Consider the following 16,222-nt stretch of genomic DNA (forward strand, 5'->3'; position numbering starts at 1 on the left):
CAACTGGACGTTTTTTCTGTTGGGTGATTAAACAGAAAACACATTTCCATTGACTTGAAGGAGTATCATGAATCATCCCAGCAAGCAATAGCCGTTAGTTTACGCTATTTCTCGGTTAACTATAGACCCCATTCAGTCTATGAGCAATCCACTTCTAGCCAAAATAACTTGCACTTATAATATTCCATCATGCAAGCATAGTCAACAGTGATTACAAGCTGTTTGATTTCATTTCTTTGACATTTCTTCTTCCTCTAGTTTTTCACTGACCGCCCAAATTTTGCCTTGTTTCAGTCTAGATGTCAGGGCAGTATTTGGAAAGCTATGACGCCTTTTAAACACAAAATTGCTGGCTGGAATTTGTCTTAAAGGTGAACATTTCAGTATGAACAAACCTGCCAGAGCATCCTAGCAACACTCTGCCAACTGCATAGGGGGGAAACCTAGTTTTACAGCAGTGGACACAACATGAGATTAACTGAATCACTGTCAGCACTTCACATCCCTAACACTTGTCTGGACGGAATCATGATATTTAACGATTTCATCAAATCGAACATGACATTTTGTTATTTCTGTCCTATCGGCAACCCAGAATGCAATCATTTAGTGATTTATGAGTTGAGCTAAGGTTGTAGTTGGTCAACTGGAGTCTGGCTTGTGATTCTTGTTAATTTAATTAAAATAATTTAATTAGGGAGAGCTTCATGCGGCTCTTTGAGGCGGATGATGCAGCCGAGGCCGGGAAGAGCCCCGGGTCAGTCTGCTGCTGATTCCACCGCTCTGAACCACACTCACCACTGCCATCTTCATCCTCATTCAAGGTTTCTACTGTGATCGAGCCCCTAACAATCCCCCTGAGTGATGCAATAACTGTGCAACTGTGATAAATGTTCTGGAAGATGTTTTTACTCATCATATGAAAATGAGAACTACGAAATAAGAGGGTCGCCTGACTTTAAAGTAGGATTTTAAATGCAGGATTATCAGGATTATTACACATTTTTTCATGTATCAATCGATCAATCAATCAATTAACTTTATTTATATAGCGCTTTTACAATGACGGTTGTTTCAAAGCATCTTTACAGTGTCAAACAGGACAATATTGCAACAAAATTTGATTTGGCTGTACAGTCGTTCTGGAGAAAACATTGTTATGATGTTATCAGCTCATTTTAATTTATCATATAGCAAAAATTTACTTAGATCATAATTTTAGTGTCATAATTGTTTATGTCAATTTGATTGACTGATCTATTATATTTATTATATTATATTATATTATATTATATTATATTATATTATATTATATTATATTATATTATATTATATTAATTATATTAGCCGTGAATGGGACCCTACATAGGGTCAGAAACCTGCTGTATAGAATAGAAAAGGAGAAATGTAAAAAAGTGTTTTATTCTTTTAGTTTTTCTGTCTGTTAGTTTCACTAACCCTGCAGATGGCTGGATTGTTTAAAACAGCATAATGGTGCTGTTGTGCTCTTAGCATGTTGTTAACTTCTGTCATTTTGCTAACTTCAACCAACCTCCTTTGTCTAAAACCATAAACCCCAACAAAATAAATCACAGATAGAATGATTCATCTGCAAAGCCACGGTAGAAACACACTGTCGTCATATCAGCCAAAGTCGTCCCTCTCTTAGACGGCAAAAAAATTATAAGGCAAAATTCATGACTGCGGTTCTCATTCAAGCATTACGAGTGCTGACCCAACCATTCCAGCGGATTTATCCTGCTGAGCCGAAGCGCCACCGGTCAGTGTCTTTCATTTTTCCCTTCAGTGAGCCCATACGCTTGTTACAGAAGCGGCACCTTGAATGAATCCCACCATAAAGAAGAAAAGGAGCTTTATGACAATGCATGACCACACTATAACTATATTATTGTGCTCAGTTTTGTTATAGCTGAGGGCCTGAGATGGGGTGAGCTTATTTATGTCGTTTTCTCGCATCTAAGATGAAGTCCTGGCAAACAGCTGTGTAAAGGGAATAGGAACCTGGTTGTGAAGGCTGGGGCAACAGGCCTTGGTCGTCTGACTGTGACGTTTTAAATTATCTGTCAGCTAAGGACTTGTTGAACAGCTGCAGTTTGTCAACATTACGCACCCAAGGTTATGAGGCACAACAGGCTGAGGTATCGGCTACAAACAATGCAAGAACTCATTTGCGTTTGTATATAATGAGTTTGTTTTCAGTAGTCATATTTGTGCCTTTGAAGTTAGATGTTTTGTCTGTTTTTGAGAGCTATTTTGTTTCTTTTTAAGTGTGTTAATAAAGATCGCTGCTGCGAATAGGTTTATTATCTTCTCTCCGTCAGCCAGCTGTGACAGAAATAAGGAACCAACAATGGATCTAGCAGTGGTCCAAATATTCCTCCTCTCCCAGGGGGACCATTCCCTCCAGTACCATACAAGGGACTTTTTATATCTGGTCGATCCTATCAAATATGGTTCTGACGTTGAGTACGTTGATTGGTAGGCACTACTGTGCGGATCCCGGCATGCATAAATTCTCTACAGTTGTTTGAGTAATTGAAGGAAACCTTCAGCCTACGCAATTCAGTTCTTCGACCCTGTCTCCACTGGCTTCCTTAAGTCCTCCGTCTCTTCATTCACTGGCTCCTCTCAACAGTTTGAATCCGCCTTGGACATCCTATTCACTAGCCCTACCCTGGTGTTTCGACCCTCTGGCCCCACCTCCAAGCCCATCATTCCACCTCGGCCCCTCAGCTCCACCTCGGCCCCTCAACTCAACCTCGGCCCCTCAGCTCCACTTCGGCCCCTCAACTCGACCTCGGCCCCTCAACTCGACCTCGGCCCCTCAGCTCCACCTCGGCACCTCAACTCGACCTCGGCCCCTCAGCTCCACTTCGGCCCCTCAACTCGACCTCGGCCCCTCAACTCGACCTCGGCCCCTCAGCTCCACCTCGGCACCTCAACTCGACCTCGGCCCCTAAAGAACTTTGCGAATAGAACCCACCTTTATTTTGTTCTCCGCGTCAGCCAGCTGTGAAAACAAAATAATTATATTTCAAATAAATGCTGTTCTTTTGAATGTTTTAATAATCAAAGAATCCTGATATAATAGATAAAACATTTAAAAAAATCTTAAGTGCTCCAGACTTTTTTGACCAGCACTATAAGTATGCTACAGTGGGGCAAAAAAATGGTATTTAGTCATTCACCAATTGTGCAAGTTCTCCTACTTAAAGAATATGAGAGAGGACTGTAATTTTCATCATAGGTACAATTCAGCTATGAGAGACAGAATGTATTTTTATATCAAATATTTATTTTTATTGCAAATTATAGTGGAAAATAAGTATTTGGTCAATAACAAAAGTTAATCTCAATACTTTGTCATATACCCTTTGTTGGCAATGACAGAGGTCAAACGTTTTCGGTTAGTCACCACAAAGTTTTTACTCACTGTTGCTGGTAGTTTGGCCCATTTCTCCATGCAGATCTCCTCCAGAGCAGTGATGTTTTGAGGCTGTCGCTGGGCGCCACGGATTTTCAACTCCCTCTAAAGATTTTCTATGGGGTTGAGATCTGGAGACTGGCTAGGCAACTCCAGGACCTTGAAATGCTTCTTACGAAGCCACTCCTTCATTGCCTGGGTGGTGTGTTTGGGATCATTGTCATGCTGAAAGACCCAGCCACGTTTCATCTTCAATGCCCTTGCTGATGGAAGGAGGCTTTTTCTCAAAATCTCACGATACACGGCCCCATTCATTCTTTCCTTTACACTGATGAGTCGTCCTGGTCCCTTGGCAGAAAGACAGCCCCAAAGCATGATGTTTCCACCCCCATGCTTTACAGTAGGCATGGTGCAACTCAGCATCCTTTCTCCTCCAAATACGACAAGTTAAGTTTTTACCCAAAAGTTATATTTTGGTTTCATCTGACCATATGACATTCTCCCAGTCCTCTTCTCAGGTCATCCAAATGCTCTCTAGCAAACTTCAGACAGGCCCGGACATGTACTGGCTTAAGCAGGTGGACACATCTGGCACTGCAGGATTTGAGTCCCTGTTGGCGTAGCGTTACTGATGGTAGCTTTTGTTACTTTGGTCCCACCTCGTTGCAGGTCATTCACTAGGTCCCCCCGTGTGGTTATTGGATTTTTGCTCACCATTCTTGTGATCATTTTGATCCCACGGGGTGATATCTTGCATGGAGCCCTAGCTCGAGGGAGATTATCAGTGGTCTTGTATGTCTTCCATTTTCTAATAATTGCTCCCACAGTTGATTTCTTCACACCAAGCTGCTTATCTATTGCAGATTCAGTCTTCCCAGCCTGGTGCAGGTCTACAATTTAGTTTCTGGTGTCCTTTGACAGCTCTTTGGTCTTGGCCATAGTGGAGTTTGGAGTTTGACTATTTGAGGTTGTGGACGGGTGTCTTTTATACTGATAACGTGTTCAAACAGGTGCTGTTAATACAGGTAACGAGTGGAGGACAGAGGAGCCTCTTAAAGAAGAAGTTACAGGTCTGTGAGAGCCAGAAATCTTGCTTTTTTTGTAGGTGACCAAATACTTATTTTCCACCATAATTTGCAAATAAATTATTTAAAAATCAGGCGATGTGATTTTCTGGATTTTTTTTTTTCATTCTATCTCTCATAGTTGAAGTGTGCCTATGATGAAAATTAGAGGCCTCTCATCTTTTTAAGTGGGAGAACTTGCACAATTGGTGGCTGACTAAATACTTTTTTGTTCCACTGTATATATGTGCATTTTTTGCTATTTAGATGTTAATTAACTGTTGTTTCGAGGGAACAGAAAGGTTAATCTTGTAATCAATCCTCCATGGGTGCTATTCAGAATACAAATGAAAGAATTATGTTGGATTACTGTTAATTGTGAAACTTTTACATTCTTTATGAGAAGCAATCTTTCTCCTGGTAACTGATCCTGTCAGTATAAGTAAAGCTTGTCCAATATTTAATAATGCCACAGTGTCCCAGATACAAGCATTTTTATGTAAACATGATTTCAAGATTGAAGAACCCAATAAAATGGCTGTAACATTGCTGTTTTTGACCTACTTAAATCAAATCATTATCTAATACAGGACACAATGTCAAACTGTATACAAGTTTATTTTATTTAAATGCAAGGACACAAAACAATGTTTTTTTGTTAATGTTATTTTGCTGTTTTGAGCAATATTGTGCACCGTGCCATTACTGTGAGCTCTGATTCCGTAGAGACCACCCACTCTCTCTAGTTTCGGTTCAGCAAAACATTTGGCAGGACATCCAGCTTTTGTGTTGCCAGAAGTGTTCTGCTATCACACACAAGTTTACCTCAGTTTGAGTGAGACAATTTACATAATAGAGGACTTACAGTGATCATTTGGTTTATTTATAATAGTTGTAGCATAATTTTGCTTATTAACTACTTGTGTATTTTTGTTAACAACAATAAAGCAGTGAAACTCACAAAAAAGAAAAATCAGTAAGAAAGAAATAACATTTTGCATGAATAACATCAAGCCTTTGACCATCGAGATTTACTTTAGTAATATAGCAATATTTTTTTACTTAATTTTTTTTATTAAGCACATTCCCACTCTTTCAAATAATCATATATATTCCAGATTTAGTTATTATTTGTTTCCCATTATCCACAGTTGTGATTACCATTAGACTATTATACTGTAATACAGGTCCTTCTAAAAAATTTGCATATTGTGATAAAGTTCATTATTTTCCATAATGCAATGATAAAAATTAAACTTTCATATATTTTAGATTCATTGCACACCAACTGAAATATTTCAGGTCTTTTATTGTTTTAATACTGATGATTTTGGCAGACAGCTCATGATAACCCAAAACTCACAAATTCACAAATTCTCAAAAAATTAGCATATTTCATCCGACCAATAAAAGAAAAGTGTTTTTAATACAAAAAAAGTCAACCTTCAAATAATTATGTTCAGTTATGCACTCAATACTTGGTGGGGAACCCTTTTGCAGAAATGACTGCTTCAGTGCGGCGTGGCATGGAGGCGATCAGCCTGTGGCACTGCTGAGGTGTTCTGGAGGCCCAGGATGCTTCGATAGCGGCCTTAAGTTCATCCAGAGTGTTGGGTCTTGCGTCTCTCAACTTTCTCTTCACAATATCCCACAGATTCTCTATGGGGTTCAGGTCAGGAGAGTTGGCAGGCCAATTGAGCACAGTAATACCATGGTCAGTAAACCATTTACCAGTGGTTTTGGCACTGTGAGCAGGTGCCAGGTCGTGCCGAAAAACCAAATCTTCATCTCCATAAAGCTTTTCAGCAGATGGAAGCATGAAGTGCTCCAAAATCTCCTGATAGCGAGCTGCATTGACCCTTCCCTTGATAAAACACAGCGGACCAACACCAGCAGCTGACATGGCACCCCAGACCATCACTGACTGTGGGTACTTGACACTGGACTTCAGGCATTTTGGCATTTCCTTCTCCGCAGTCTTCCTCCAGACTCTGGCACCTTGATTTCCGAATGACATGCAAAATTTGCTTTCATCCGAAAAAAGTACTTTGGACCACTGAGCAACAGTCCAGTGCTGCTTCTCTGTCGCCCAAAAGTGTCTTGACCTGGGGAATGCGGCACCTGTAGCCCATTTCCTGCACACGCCTGTGCACGGTGGCTCTGGATGTTTCTACTCCAGACTCAGTCCACCGCTTCCGCAGGTCCCCCAAGGTCTGGAATCGGTCCTTCTTCACAATCTTCCTCAGGGTCCGGTCACCTCTCTCGTTGTGCAGCGTTTTTTGCCACACTTTTTCCTTCCCGCAGACTTCCCACTGAGGTGACTTGATACAGCACTCTGGGAACAGCCTATTCGTTCAGAAATGTATTTCTGTGTCTTACCCTCTCGCTTGAGGGTGTCAATGATGGCCTTCTGGACAGCAGTCAGGTCGGCAGTCTTACCCATGATTGCGCGGTTTTGAGTAATGAACCAGGCTGGGAGTTTTTAAAAGCCTCAGGAATCTTTTGCAGGTGTTTAGAGTTAATTAGTTGATTCAGATGATTAGGTTAATAGCTCGTTTAGAGAACCTTTTCATGAAATATGCAAATTTTTTGAGATAGGAATTTTGGGTTTTCATGAGCTGTCTGCCAAAATCATCCGTATTAAAACAATAAAAGACCTGAAATATTTCAGTTGGAGTGCAATAAATCTAAAATATATGAAAGTTTAATTTTTATCAATACATTATGGAAAATAATGAACTTTATCACAATATCCAAATTTTTTGAGAAGGACCTGTATAGTAAAGCTGTGCAACTTCACAGTTTTTTGTTTGTTTGTTTGTTTTTTGCGCATTTCTTTTGTTTTATAATGAGAATGGGGCAGGGGGTGAAATGGGTTTATTTATCCTGAAATTAAAGTCACTGTGCAAAATAAAATGTTAAAGGCTTCATTTTCAAAGTATCATTTCATTCATTCTTTGTTCTTTCTTTTTGATGTTCTCAAAAATGGGATGGTTTCCCTCAAATACTTTATGTAGTTGATATGCAAACTTCAATGTCATAAAATGGATCATCGTATCATCTTTAAGAAGCAATAACAGATGTACAGTGAATGCAAATAGTTTGCGTGGATTCTTGGAGAATTTCCTCCCACACTGAACAAGAGAAGTTTGGCAGATGCCCTGAAGCAATTATCATTATGAAATTCAGCATATCTTAGACGCATCTCCAAAGGTTTGATTTGGTCTGCCAAAAGAGTCCTTTGGAGCAAGTCCATTTTAGCTTCTTCTGTTCCTAGATCACTTGTCCGGATCCAGTTTATTTGCGCTTGCTAAAACTTTAAGTCAAATGTGTCATAGCCAGTGAGCTTGTTGGCAAATGAAATGGATAAAATAGAAGTCCATTCTGCTGATTACATCTGATTATTCCTAGACGTAATGTTCACACAGAGCAGACTGCTTTATCTGAGCCAGACTTCTATTGTATTTGTATCTGTTTATTTGTTCCGTTGTATTTACAATATGTGCTCTGGCAGTGGCACAGATAAAACAGCAGGAGTATCTCAGAGAGCTGTAAAATCAGTGCGAGTGCAGTGAAGATAATGGGTCCCATAAAAAGCAAAGTGTCTCTTGTCCTCTGAGCGTTTGGAGTCACCCCAGAGAAAAGGCACGGACACGAGCTTCTCGCACATCTCTATCTCCCTCAGTACAAACAGGGGGATAGATCTCAATCTCACTGAGTCCAGTGATCATATCGCCATATTAAACACACACACACACACACACACACACACACACACACACACACACACACACACACACACACACACACACACACACACGAGACACTCTAGAAGAAAGGCAAGGAGAGGAAAGTGCAAACACACATTGCATCACATTTTCATTATGGTCTGATTTAGACGATGAGGTTTTTATTTCAGCCTCAGATTTTGTGTCTAAAATATGGTGTATTGGAAGGTGTTGAGGGCGGTCTTCACAGTTAAGACCCCTTCACACCAAGAAAGATAATGATAACTATTAAATACATTAGCATCCACAAACACAATATTATTCTGTTTATTTTTTATTATTATCAACTTTTATTTAAGACACATAGGTCCATAAAGACAACACAATACACACAATAATACAAAAAAAAAAAAAAAAAAAGTTAAAAATGAGCACATCAGGTGTCATTTCTAAAACATATACAGACTTCGGGTCCAATATTTCCAAAAGCAAGATGTGTACCTTGTATCACTCTTAGAAACATCAACTATGGACACAATGATGAAATTCTTAGACTCTGTCAGTCTGCACATAAATCTATACATAAAATTTCTTAAAACAGCATTAAAAGTGGGCACATTGTTAGACACAAACATTACACTGGCACTACTCCACCTAGGAATTTTAAGCACAATTCTTAGTGCATCATTATAAGCCACTTGAAGTTTTTTCATTTTCGACTCACTAAAGTTACAAAAGTTATAAGCGCATGCTGCAGTTTTGTCGTCTGCCAGTTTAAATGCTGGAGCTCTTTGAAGCAGGATGGATTCTGTTTTTATTTTTCATCAGCTGGTCATAAATTGTTCTGAAAGTGATTCCAACATTATCGTTCTTTTGTGCTGTTATCGTTATAGTGGTGTTGAACTCAGCTATTCTTTTACAATTTGATTGTTTGTTTTGATTACTTTATGGTTATCATTATAGTTTTCGTCTGGGCTTTTACAGCTGCTGGTGATGATACACTGGGCTCACGAGATGAGACAGGACACGAGAATACACAGTACACAGATGAGACAATATCTGAACACTTTTTAAGAAATCTTCAATGATGAAAAAAAAACAGTCTTATTCAACTGAATGTGTCATGCTGGTGTTTGGTTTGTTCTTTCTCATGTTTTCATGTCTTTTATTTTGAACTTTAGTCATAGTCATGTGCCCTGTCATGTGATTACCTTGCACTTATGTGATCTTTCGCTTTGTTTTTTTTGTTTTTGTTTCATGATCGTATGTTCTCCTTTGCTTTCAGGTGTGTCATTATGTACTTAGTCCTGTGTAAATATAGCCCTCATGTTCCCATTATTGGCTTTGTTGAATAGCAAACTGTTTTATGCATGCTTTATGATTGAACCATTAGTAACTTCATCTGATTGGTCAGATGGTTCAGTCTGTTGTGAATGGTCTACTCTGCTCTAATTGGTCAGATGGTTCAGTCTGTTGTGATTGGTCTACTCTGCTCTGATTGGTCAGATGGTTCAGTCTGTTGTGATTGGTCTACTCTGCTCTGATTGGTCTGATGGTTCAGTCTGTTGTGATTGGTCTACTCTGCTCTGATTGGTCAGACGGCCCAGTCTTTTGTGATTGGTCTACTCTGCTCTGATTGGTCAGACGGCTCAGTCTGTTGTGATTGGTCTACTCTGCTCTGATTGGCCAGACGGCCCAGTCTGTTGTGATTGGTCTACTCGTTGCAACGGTTGTCAGAAGCTAAACACCCATTACTGAACTTCGGCTCAGTATGCTTACTCAATCCTCACAATCCAAATCCAAAGTTATTGTACACACTGTAAAGACAGAAACAATGGTGTCGGATTTACGTTAATGTATTCATCCGATCACGAGTCCGATGATGAAACATTGGAAGAACAAGTTATTCAACCCAAACCCTAACCTCCAGAGAATTGACTCATTTTGACGTACATTATGAGAAGCTGCAGCTGTAATTCCTCACCATCAGCATTAACACGTGTAAGTCCATCATCAAACCAATGTGTTTATTCTTATTTATTGCGGTGCACATGCGGGAACTGAACTAAACACTAACGTGAATGACTGATTAAACATTAATGTTTGTAAAACAATCTATCCTTTATCTTTACTCAAAGTAGTAAGAACGACAGATACTCTGCATTAATAGACACAGTTGTAGGTAAAAGTGGCCCACAGCTGATGAGCAGAAGTTAGACGTTAGACATAAACGTACACAATATAAAATGCAAAACTACATATTTGAACGCCTGGTAGAAAATATATACACATCAGTAATTATATTCATACTTACAGGATGTGATTCTGAGGAGCAATGTTTCAGCTTCATTCATTCACTTTCCATTTGTGCACATTCACCTGAGTATTGATTCTGTGGTGGTCAGTGATCCGGTAAAAGAGTTGTTTTTCTGTCCACGATTAATACTGAGTGTTTGCTGGATGAACAGGCTAAATGAGTGTAACATTAATTCTGCTACATAAAGTTAATTCTATTAACTGATCCAAATATTTATAATTTATAGTAATTAGTTACAATACATTAGTATTCATATTCCACTTCCGCTAATTTGTTACACATGTCTTGGTTTCATTGGTTCCTTTATTTCATGTGTCATGTTCTCATTGGTTGTCATAGTCATGTGTTCCCCTGTATCATATATTTAAGCCCTCATGTTTGTCATTTATTGAACCAATTTGCTGTTACAAGTTTCCGTTTGCCGGGCCTTTTTAACATCAAGGTCATGGTTTGTTTCATGTTTTGTATTTAGTTTTTTAGTTTGTTCCATGTTTTTGTATGTTGTATTTTCACTGTAAATAAACTGCACTTGGGTTCGCAACACTATCGTCTTATCGTCTCTGTGTCAGCTCCGTTACAGAACAGCACAAAATCTGTTCTTTAGTTCTGCTTTCTGACAATGAGTTAGCCTATCATACGCTGCACTGTAAAATGTTGTTTTGAGACACAAACTCAACTCTGTCATGTTGATATCATGAGACAGCTTTTCACCTCAGGAAAAAAAGTGACATTTTTAGAGATCTTGTCACACCCCTGATAAATGATATGAAGTCGTTTCTCCTGAGTTCTCACTGCTTAACTTCCCAAATAGCTACAATTTTTCTGTCATTTACCATTTGGAGCATTTCCATAATTTTACTGTAATCCAGTTGAAATTACCTTTAGATCATTTAATCAGCCAATTTCCTTAGAACTCAGGTCTCTTTTTTCCCCACCATGAATTAGTAATATTATATAATTGGACAGCTGTGGGCTCATTGCAAGCTGTTCAAACAAGTGCATTATTTGTCAGTATTTGTTAAATCTTGAAACTGATCCAAGCTCTGAGTCGTGATGAATTCGGGATTGCATACTCCTCATACTATTTCTCTCATAGAAAGAGACTGTATAGTAGTAGGCTAACAGTAGTATACTAGTATGCGGTTCTGAATTCAGCAATTGTGTAAATATGTCAGGTGCAATTCAAATTCTTCTTGAGATTATTCAGAGGCGGAGATTGTTCTGATATTAGTGACTCAAACATCCTTAATATTTGCAGATTAGGTCTATTCTGATAGGATAGCGGAGAGCAGGCAGGATTATACAAAATTATTTTAATTAGCTAATACTTTAGCCTATACGTCATGTTAATAATTGTACATATTTTAGGCCAAAGTAATTCAAAACTATTATTGAATTTGTCCATTTTTTGACAGTCGACACACTGCAAAAAAAATTGTTTTAAAGTTTTGGAAGAAAATACTATTTCAGTCCCCCTAATATTAATTCAAAAAGTTAAAAATTAAAGTGTTACTTGTTGTTTCTTTGTATTTGTCAAATTTTCAATACTAACCCGATTACAAAAAAGGTTGAGAGACTTGTTAATAAAAACAGAATGCAATGATGTGGACGTTTCAAATATCAATATTTTATTCACAATACAACACAGATGACATATCAAATGTTTAAACTGAGAACATTTATAATTTTAAGGGAAAATAAGTTCATTTTAAATTTAATGGCATCAACACATCTCAAAAAAGTTGTGACAAGGCCATGTTCACCACTGTGTGGCATCCCTTCTTCTTTTTATAACAGTCTGCAAACTACTGGGGACTGAGGAGAAAAGTTGTCCCATTCTTGTCTAATACAGGCTTCTAGTTGCTCAACTGTCTTAGGTCTTCTTTGTCGCATCTTCCTCTTTATGATGCGGTAAATGTTTTCTATGGGTGAAAGATCTGGACTGCAGGCTGGCCATTTCAGGACCCGGATCCTTCTTCTGCTCAGCCATGATGCTGTAATTGATTGCAGTGTGTGGTCTGGCATTGTCATGTTGGAAAACGCAAGGTCTTCCCTGAAAGAGACGACGTCTGGATGGGAGCAAATGCTGTTCTAGAATTTGGATATACCTTTCAGCGTTGATGGTGCCTTTCCAGATGTGTAAGCGGCCCATGCCACACACACTCATGAACCCCATACCATCAGAGATGCAGCTTCTGAACTGAGCGCTGATAACAGCTTGGGTTGTCCTTGTCCTCTTTAGTCCTCTTTAATCCGGATGACATGGGGTCCCAGTTTTCCAAATAGAACTTCACATTTTGATTCGTCTGACCAGAGAACAGTTTTCCACTTTGCACTTTGCCACAGTCCATTTTAAATGAGCCTTGGCCCAGAAAAAAAACCTGCGCTTCTGGATCATGTTTAGATATGGCTTCTTTTTTGACCTATAGAGTTTTAGCCGGCAACAGCGAACGGCACGGTGGATTGTGTTTTCTGGAAGTATTCCTGAGCCCATGTTGTGATTTCCATTACAGTATCATTCCTGTATGTGATGCAGTGCCGTCTAACGGCCCGAAGATCACGGGCATCCAGTATGGTTTTCCAGTATTGACCCTTACGCACGGAGATCGTTCCAGATTCTCTGAATCTTTGGATGATATTATGCTCTGCAGATGATGATAACTTCAAACTCTTGACTCTGAGAAACTCCTTTCTGATATTGCTCCACTATTTTTCGCCGCAGCATTGGGGGAATTGGTGATCCTCTGCCCATCTTGACTTCTGAGAGACACTGCCACTCTGAGAGACTCTTTTTATACCCAATCATGTTGACAATTGACCTAAAAAGTTGCAAATTAGTCCTCCAGCTGTTCCGTACATTTAACTTTTCTAGGCTCGTATTGCTACCTGTCTCAACTTTTTTGGAATGTGTAGCTCTCATGAAATCCAAAATGAGCCAATTTTTGACATGACATTTCAAAATGTCTCATTTTCAACATTTGATATGTTATCTATATTCTATTGTAAATAAAATATAAGTTTATGAGATTTGTAAATTATTGCAAAAAATATATATATTTTTTATTCACAATTTTTAGTGTCCCAACTTTTTTTGGAATCAGGTTTGTAAGTGCCTATAAGGCGGGTACACAATGTGCATACACTCCTTATTACACACACAGTCTAATAATAAAAAATGCATGTAAAAAAGTAAAAATTCCACCATGGTGAGAGCACAACTAGCTTTTTAAGGGAATGGGAGATGAGACTCTGATTGGTTATTGCACATTACGGCCAAAACCCATGACTCATTAACTTTAAGAGATTAGGCACAACACCTTCAGACCCTGCATCTGGCGTGCAGACCGTTTTTCTCATCGTTAAACTAGCAAAAGTGAATTAGGACCAAGATTACTAAGTGCACATGCACCATGCACTTCACACCAAGCTAATATTTGTTGTTTTATGCTTCAATGTAAAAAGCATTTATGTTTAAAACAATAACTGCTTCTTAATATATTTAAAAAAAAATTGGATTCCCTAACTTTATACACATGAGGCTTAAGTATGCAGCCTGTTCTTTTTTTAGATTTTAAAGTGGATTTTCTTCATTGTACAATTTAACAATTTAACTTCTGCTTGCGTGTGAACATCAGATGTTTTCATTCAGCTTTGCAGGTGCTGAAGTGTCGTTAATCAAACTGGCGTTCTCGAGAGGCTGATGGCTGCAGCTCTGACTCACGGTGGCGGTTTCTATCCTTCTTTGCATCTTTTCTTTTGTTAGCTCCTCCTGCAGTCTGTCTGTGGGCCACTTGACTTATGCAATGTCAGATTGCATAACTGCAGGATAGCGCGTTTTGCCAAACATTCACAGTGCAGGAATGGGCCCTTGAATAATAAAACGGCTTATCCCATGAAATGTCTGCTTCATTAAATTATTCACACAATGCAATAGGTACGGACAGGCTCTCCACCACTGGAGCAGAGAATTGACGTTTGAGAAATGAGAAATCCTTTTTGTTTGCCTATATCTCTGGTTTTAATGAAATCAGAGGCCTAAGTCTGCTTTCATTATGTTTACTATTCCTTGTGGCGCAGATAGACCGGCTTCAGCTGAGTCATCCGGAACTTTATAGCGAGAGTTGTTTTATTTTTATTTTACTTTTACTTACTTTATGCCTAAACTTACGCTTCCATCTGATGTTGTCTATGTGTGATATTATCTATGTTTAAACACTTTCACACTCGTACACACTTTTATATGCTTTACCTCTGAGAGAAACTAGCTTCACTTCAAATTAAGCTTTAGTAGATAATTATACAAGTTACATGTTAGTAAGTCAGTGCTTACTAATTGATTAGTGGGCAAAAAAAGTACACATTTCAAGTTAAATGTAATTTTTGTCTTCTTTTTTTATAGATCTCCATATTTAACCATTCATAATATATTGTCATTATGGATTTTGATTTTTTTCAGGGCATAAAACAGGCTGCTTTTCATGTTTGTTAGCTGAAATAACTAACATTTGCATTTTACTTCCTGCATCAATTAGACTTAAATAAATTAATAGGATTTAGTGCTGTCAAATCAATTAATCGTGATTAATCACATACAAAACAAAAGTTAATGATTAACGTGTGCATAAATATGCACTCATCCTTCTATATATTTAAGAAATATTTGCATTTGTATAAATATATACATATAACTACTTTTTTTCCGTAAATACCAGTATGCATCTGTGTGTAGGGATAAGCTTTTGGTACGGTGCACGTGAACGGGGAATGCAATGTTTAACAGTTAACAGTCGGCTTGTTTTAAGCGCGGAACACACTTCAGTCCGAGCTCCCACCATCATATTAAATATTCAGTCCATGTTATCACGAAGTTCAAACGATAATGCCGTTTTTACGCTCTTCAATGGGACGTGACTGATTCAGGCGCGTCAGTTCAAACAGCGCGGCGCGCGAGTGAACGTGATCGTCTCTTCCTAAAGAATAAACATGAATTAATATCTTAAGGTATGTTGAGGATACATTACAACTTGTGCAACGTATCATATGTCGTGTAATCGCTCACTCGGTGTTTCAACTTCAGTAAAAAAGATTGTAAACAACGTAGCTTTACTTTACCTCAGGCAGTCATTCAGTGTCAACACAGCCATGAGTTCACGAGATCAACTCTTTTTCGCTAAATATATGCACGAGATTGGCCTATATATTAATTATATTCTACTTAACCTGTTAGTGATGTCTTGATTATTTAATGTATGTTTAAATAAATCTGTAGCCTATTTAAAATGACAGAAACTGTGTATGATCATATTTAAACAACGAATTGGAGAAACAACTTAATTGTATGATTAGATTTAGAAGTTAATGCAAAAAATGCCTTATGTGAAGTTTACGTTCGCATACAATGTGTTATTTGAGTGTTGATTATTATATCTAAAAATGGGGCTTTCTCTGTTGTTAACCTTAACAATTATAGTGTGCAAGTAAGGGCTTCCTTTATAGATTACAGCATTATCTTTAAGAAACTTGCAGGTATAATTGAATTAATTTAAGAACAGACAATTTTTTTAGGAAATCACTGTTTAATAAAAATAAATAAAAAGCAATTTTGTAAAACTGCTGAACCGAACTTGTACTAAACTGTGACTTCAAAACCGAGGTACATACCGAACCG

General features: G+C 38.3%; 1 protein-coding gene across 4 annotated transcripts in view; it reads left to right on the plus strand.

Annotated features, from left to right (window-relative positions):
• The window catches only part of syt2a (synaptotagmin IIa), a 133,618-nt gene that overhangs the window by 87,711 nt on the left and 29,685 nt on the right, over nucleotides 1–16,222 (plus strand). The gene's annotated exons all lie outside the window — the stretch shown is intronic.

Source organism: Pseudorasbora parva, chromosome 6, assembly GCF_024679245.1.
Source record: "Pseudorasbora parva isolate DD20220531a chromosome 6, ASM2467924v1, whole genome shotgun sequence".
Classification (NCBI taxonomy): Eukaryota; Metazoa; Chordata; class Actinopteri; order Cypriniformes; family Gobionidae; genus Pseudorasbora; species Pseudorasbora parva.